Below are 7,005 nucleotides of genomic sequence, written 5' to 3' on the forward strand. Positions count from 1 at the left end.
AGAGAAGCATCCAAGCCCAGGAACCAGTTTTAGGAGCTAATTGTTCTAATCCAAGTGAGAAGTGATATGGGCTAGATAAGGTCACAGGCAGGGTGGACAGAGAGAGCTGGGATCAAGACCTAGTGAAATCTTCCTGATATATATATATATATATATATATATATATATATATATATATATATATATATATATCTTGAAAATGAAGAGGAGACAGAAAAATGGACAAAAGACAAAAGGTTCATAGTAAAAGGACAAACGTTCCATAAACATGAAAATGTGTTCATCCTCACTCCTAAGAGAAATGCAAATTAAAACTAGAGTGAAACCATCTGTCACCTCCAAGGCAGACAAAAATTCAAGCCTGACAATACCATTGGGAAAGACAGGAATCCTCACACCACATGGAGGGAGGGGTTAAAATGGCACAAATGCCACGAAAACAGATTTGATGGTATCTAACAAAATGCTCTAGATGTGGAGCCTTTAACCTAGTGATCGTTTCTGGGAATTAACCCTGAAGGTACACCCCCTACAAATCCAAATCAACACGCGCACAAGGCTGCTTACGGCAGCCCTGTTTGTTAAACACAGCAAAATATTGGAAATGACCTAGATGCCCTTATGTAGGAGACGGGTCGAATAAACCATGAACTATCCACACAGTGTAGTGCTGTGCAGGCATTTTTTAAAGATGAGGAGGATCTCTTCGAAACCATACACACTTATTAATAAAAATAAAAGGCACTTCGGCTGGGGGTATAGCTCAGTTGGTAGAGTGCTTCCCTCGCATGCACAAAGCCTGGGTTCAATCTCCAGCATCACAAAAAAAAATAAAATAAAAGGCACTGGACCGGGGATGTGGCTCAGTGGTAAGGTGCTTGCCTGACCCTGGGTTAGGTTCCCAGGACTGCAAATAAATAAATAAACAAATAAATACATGTAAAAATTAAATGAGTTGCTATAGTTTGAATCTGGCTTGGTCCCCAGCCCATGGTGCTATTGTGAGTTGGTGGAACCTTTAAGGGGTGGGGCCTACTTGGAGACTGTAGGTCACTGAGGGCATGCCCTTGAAGGGGACAGTGGCACCCAGGTCTCTTCCTCTCTCCCTTTCAACTCTGTGCCATGAGATGATCAGATTTTCCTGCTCCGTGTGCTCCCTGCCAAGATATGCTGCCTCATCACAGATCCAAAAGCAATGGTGCCAACCAACCACAGACTAAAACTTCCTTTGGTATCCCCAGGAGATTGATTCCAGACTCTTCAGACCCTTAAAATGTCCCTTTTAAAAAATGGCATAGTTAACCAGGAGCGGTGGTGCATGCCTGTAATCCCAACAGCTCCAGAGGCTGAGGCAAGAGGATCACAAATTCAAAGCCAGCCTCAGTAGCTTAGTGAGGCCCTAAGCAACTTAAGAGACTGTGTCTCTAAATCAAACATAAAAAGGGCTGGAGATGTGGCTCAGTGGTTAAGGGCCCCTGGGTGGGTTCAATCCCTGGCATTAAAAAAAAAAAAAAAAAAAAGCATTCCTTAAAATGGAATAGTTTTTACATAGAAACTTCACACTTCCTCCCATATTTTGACTCATCTCTAGATCCTTTATAGTACCTATTGAACATAAATGCTGGGCTGGGGATGTGGCTCAAGTGGTAGTGTGCTCGCCTGGCATGCGTGCGGCCTGGGTTCGATACTCAGCACCACATACAAACAAAGACGTTGTGTCCACCAAAAACTAAAAAATAAATATTAAAAATTCTCTCTCTCTCTCTCTCTCTCTCTCTCTCTCTCTCTAAAAAAGAAAAGAACATAAATGCTATGTGAATCATTGCCATTGTATTGCTTAGGGAGGAATGACAAGGAAAAAAAAAAGGTTGAACATGTTCAGTACAGATGCATTTTTTTTCCCAAATATTTTCAATCCATGGTTTGGTCAAATCCACAGAAGCAGAACCCATCAATATGGTGGACCCATTATGTATGTGATGCTATCTCTTGTGTTTGAAAGGAAAATTAAAACAGATATGTATTTGCTTGTTGTTGTGGAAGGAAGAAAGGGAAGGAGAGAGGAAGGGAGAGAAGAAGAAAGACACTCAGGGAGAATAAATAAGAAACAAAAGGAGAGGTGAGAGCCCAGGGAGGAGTATGAATAGGAGTGCCCCCTTTTTAAACCACTTTGGCTTTTTTTTAATTATTTATTTTTTAGTTGTAGTTGGACACAATATCTTTGTTTTATTTATTTATTTATTTATTTATTTTTATGTGGTGCTGAGGATCGAACCCAGGGCCTCACACGTGCTAGGTGAGTGCGCTACCACTGAGCCACAACCCCAGCCCCCATTTTGACTTTTGAACTAGGTCAAGAATTTGCATATTCAAAAATGCACTAAAATAATGGAAACAAACCCTCCACTGAATACACACAGAAACAAATGAACTTCACCACATATTACATTCATAACATGACTTCCAAGAGAAAAAAAAATAATACAATTATTTTTTGAATCCACTTCCCTGTGCATCCTGGGGGATACATTCTAATTGGGGGTAAAAAAGCACCACAAAGAAATCCCTAACCTTACTTATTTGGGTGGGTTCATTGTGAGCAGTGGTATCAGTGGAAAAATTCTGTGTTCATTAGAATACAGAAGAAATTCAGAATCATATTGAAATTGTTGGGAATCAGAGAAAATGGAAAATAGAGAATAAAGTGCAGAAGAAGGGCTGGGGATGTGGCTCAGAGGTAGAGCGCTCACCTAGCATGCATTAGACATTGGGTTTGATCCTCAGCACTACATAAAAATAAAATGAAAAAATAAAGATATGGTGTCCACCTAAAAAAACTAAAAAATAAATATTAAAAAAAAAAGTACAGACGAAGCCTGTGTGAGATTGAATCTAAACTGGAGGTATTAGTAGATTTGAAGGTCTTCTATGTAAAATTTCATAGAGCATGATACCCAGTTGCAGTGAGCACCTCTAGTTCTTGAATCTTTATTGAAAAAATTTCCCACTATTGTTGATAACTTTAAAGAGACCAGGCAGGACCTCTTTAAAAATGGTTGATTCTGGGGTTGGCTGGAGCAAGGAGAGTCAAAGATCAGCCTGGAGCATCCTGTGCCAGAAAGCAGGGAATTGCTCAAACAATCATGAGGACATGGCAAAAGGACAAGCCATCATCCCTCACTGGACCAACTTTGGACAATTTAAGCATCAAAAAGAACTGACAATAAGAGATTACGACACATTGCACTTAAAAAAAAAATCCATGAGTCCAGAGTAACTCTCAAAAACTGAAGTAGCTGGAGGGAAAGACCTCTGCAGAATAAAACCAACTGATAAATATAGAAGGGAATATGTAAATCATTTTCAACATTCAATGTGATTACAGGTTCAGGCAAAAATCACCAATGGATCACCCTAAAGCTATTGGATGAAAGGTTGCTGGGGAATAAAATGCATGGTCTCAAGAGTTTTACCCAAAGGGTGTAATGAGAGGTCTGGTGGCCCCTGCCTGTCCATAGTCAGAGCTGGCAGGGACAATAGGCCAAGTGTGTGCCCCACATGTAATGCTATAGAAATGGCCAACATGGTTCACCTGAGTCTAATCAGAAGGAAACAGACAAAGAGATTGTAGAACAGTGGTGCATAAGACAATTGATGGGGGTTCTTCCAAGAGTCCAGAGAAAATAGCAAGCAAAGTAGGGGGGACTTCCTCCGTTAAAAGAAATAAAAGAGATATCAAACCAAATGAACCGTGTGAACTTTGACTGGATCCTAGACTTTTTTTTTTTTTTTGAAAGCCATAAAGGGCATGTGGGAACAATTGGGGAAATTTGAATATGGATTGTACATTAGGCAAGCAAGTGTTCAATTTCTTCCATATGATAACACTTTGCTTACATAGGAGAATGTTCTCATTCTTGGAAGATCTTTGCTAAAGTGTTCAGGGGTGACTTTCATGGTATTGGTACCTTACTTCCAAATGGCTCAGAAAGAAAGATAAAAAACAACTCTTTTATAGAGAAAGAACACACATCAGCAGAATGTTAGCAAACGAGGCAAAGAGATACAGATGTTCATGGACCTATTCTTTTGACCTTTCTATAAATTGGAAATTTTTTCAAAATGAAACTATGGAGAATACCAATATTTCTGAAACTTCAGGACACTCTAGAGAAGGGAAAATCTTGAGCCCCTGCTGGCAGGGATCTCACAAATGCTCAGTTTGCAATGCCTGGAAGGAAGCAAGTGAATTGCTTTGGGAACAGCCCCCAATGTCTAGGTCCAAAGGGGACCCGAGAATGTCCATGAGGCCAATGGGATGTGATGGCTTCTGAGAAAGGAGCCAGATTTTCAGAGGAAGGTAAAATATTTAATTCAGACATCCACAGACTCCCTAAAGCCCACACAGGGCCTGGGTGTTAACATTGAAGAAGTGCAGAGCTCAGAACATAGCTCAGAGGAATGGGGAGAGAAGGGACTCTAAGGCTGGAGAATAGAAATAGCCATAGATCTTCTTCTTCAGGACTTTCTAGGGAAGAAGCAAACCTTAGAGAGTTTTGGTTTTGTTTGGTTTTGTGGGTGCCAGGGATTGAAATCAAGGGCACTTAAATTAACCACTGAGCCACATCCCCAGCCCTTTTCATTTTGAGACAGGGTCTCACTAGGTTGCTTACAGCCTCACTGAACTGCTGAGGCTGGCTTGGAACCTGTGATCCTCCTGCCTTAGCCTCCTAAATCTCTGGGATTATAGGCTTAAGCCACTAGACCCAGCCACCTTCGAGATTCTTAATGTGCTCTTTCAAAAGATGATGAGGGCTCTTTAGTGTTCAAGAAAGTCCAAACACTGAGCTATAAGAGATCAAAGGCTCTAAAAGCAAGCCCAAAGCAAACTTTAAAAGCCAGAGGCAACATAGCCCAGAAATGATCCCACCAAGTACATTTATTATTTGGCAGAAGCTGATCCTGGGGCTGCAAGACCATAGCTAAGAGAGAGAGGGAAACAAGTTGGCCATTTCTATGGGTATAATCAAGTCATCTGAATAAGTTCTGACACCTGTCACCAGCTTTTGAAACCCAAAACCAGAGTCGGTTCTGGTGGATCGGTAAAATGTCCCACCTAAAACTGACCCACTGAATCAGCATTTTCAGCCTTCTCTCCAGTTGCTTGGGGTCATATGGATGGGACTTAACAGCAGAAAATAAAGTGTTCTCTCACGCTGATCTCCTCCAGTTACAGAGTCCTGACCACTGCCACTAGAAAAAAGCTGAGAACTTTTCCTCCTCTAACACATTTGCGAAATTCGTTGGCTTTAACAAACTGTTCCCCAAACACCTGGCCCGTATGCTCTCCTCTCACCAGCATGTGTATATCATATTCAGAAGGTGCTTAGAGGCTCTCACTCGCCTTGAAAAATATCCATCAGCTGTCAGAAAAGCTAAAACCCATCTTGGCTCTGGTGAAACGTTCACTTCAGGGAAACGCACACAAGCCCCTTTGGTCAGATTTAATAAGTTTTAACAAAATCCAGGTGAAAGAAACCTCTCTGGAAAAACAGAAGAATCGTATGAACCGTTCCAAGAAATGATTCTCTCAGGAGAGGGGGTAAAAAAAAAAAAAAAGATGTGAAACCCTCCATCCCATGATAGAGGCAATGAGGAATCCGATTCTACAAATGGGAACTTGCACGTAATCCCAGTTTAAAATGGTGGTGTCCCCAATGTCTGGAGAGTGAGGGTCCTGCTTGCACCCCCTCCCTGCCTTGGAACAGTCATGCTATGTCCTAGAGGAAATCAGGTTTCAAACTCATTAACTCCTATGATCCCTCATTCTCCCCATACCCAAAGAGCATCACGGAACTGACTTCAAACATATCTAGTCCATCTTATTCTGCAAGAGACACACAAGGGGAACCATTCCTAAAGTTTAAGAGAAACAGTTCCCCATTCCAGCAGGATCTGCTGTACTTTATGTGTGGAGGGGGCAAGGCACGTCTACAACTCAGGAGAGCTCCATTCAACATGTGTGAGTGCTGGGTAACACATAGGCATGCTTTTTATAGAGCCCTGGTGTTCCCGCATTGGCTTCGGGTTTTGAAACTCTAAGCTCCAGTATGTGTCTCTGCTAATAATAGGGCTCACCTTCCCAAGCCTATGAGCAACAGCAGAACTAGAGAGGGAATGGATCCCACTGTGCGAGAATCCAAAAGATGCCAAGGCTACAGCCTGAACAAACAAATCCACTAAGGACTAGGGTATAGCTCAGTGGTAGTTTGCTTGCCTAGTGTGTCCAAGGTCTGGGTTCCAGCACCAGAAAGAAATTTAAAAATTAAAAAATTAAAAATAAAAGAAACCTGCAAACAAATCTACTGGAAGTACTGCTCAGTCACCTGTAAGGTCTGCCATGGCCCTCCAGCCTTCCCAACCCCCCCACCACCAAGGATCTTCTGCCCCTAGCACCCAACATAAGGGATGTACATGCATCTCCATGATGTCACATTGGCACCAGTGTTTAGAGCCTATTGCATGAGAGGAAGACCCATATTAGCTCCTTAAAGACAAATTTTAGAAATCCAGGGACAAAATCCAATCCAGTTATACAATGATTCTTGAATAAGTATAAGGTAATGGCTACAGCTTTATAGAATCTAAAAATTTTTCTATTAAAATCCTACCACCACTAGGCTGGGGTTGCGGCTCAGTGACAAGAGTGCTTGCCTTGCATATGTGAGGCACTGGGTTCGATCCTCAGCACCATATAAAAATAAATAAACAAAATAACGATATTGTGCCCATGTATAACTAAAAGAAAAGATTTTAAATCCTACCACCGAACAGTCATGAAATTAAACCTGCACTTTTGATGGGCCACCAGGGGCTTCGAGTATGGCTCAGTGGTAGAGCACTTGCCAAGCATGGGTGAGGCTCTGGGTCTGATCTCCAGCATCATGAAAAAAAAAATTTTCAATAACCCCCCCCAAAAAAAAACACCCCCAAAACGTTCCATCT

Source organism: Urocitellus parryii, chromosome 7 (assembly GCF_045843805.1).
Source record: "Urocitellus parryii isolate mUroPar1 chromosome 7, mUroPar1.hap1, whole genome shotgun sequence".
Classification (NCBI taxonomy): domain Eukaryota; kingdom Metazoa; phylum Chordata; class Mammalia; order Rodentia; family Sciuridae; genus Urocitellus; species Urocitellus parryii.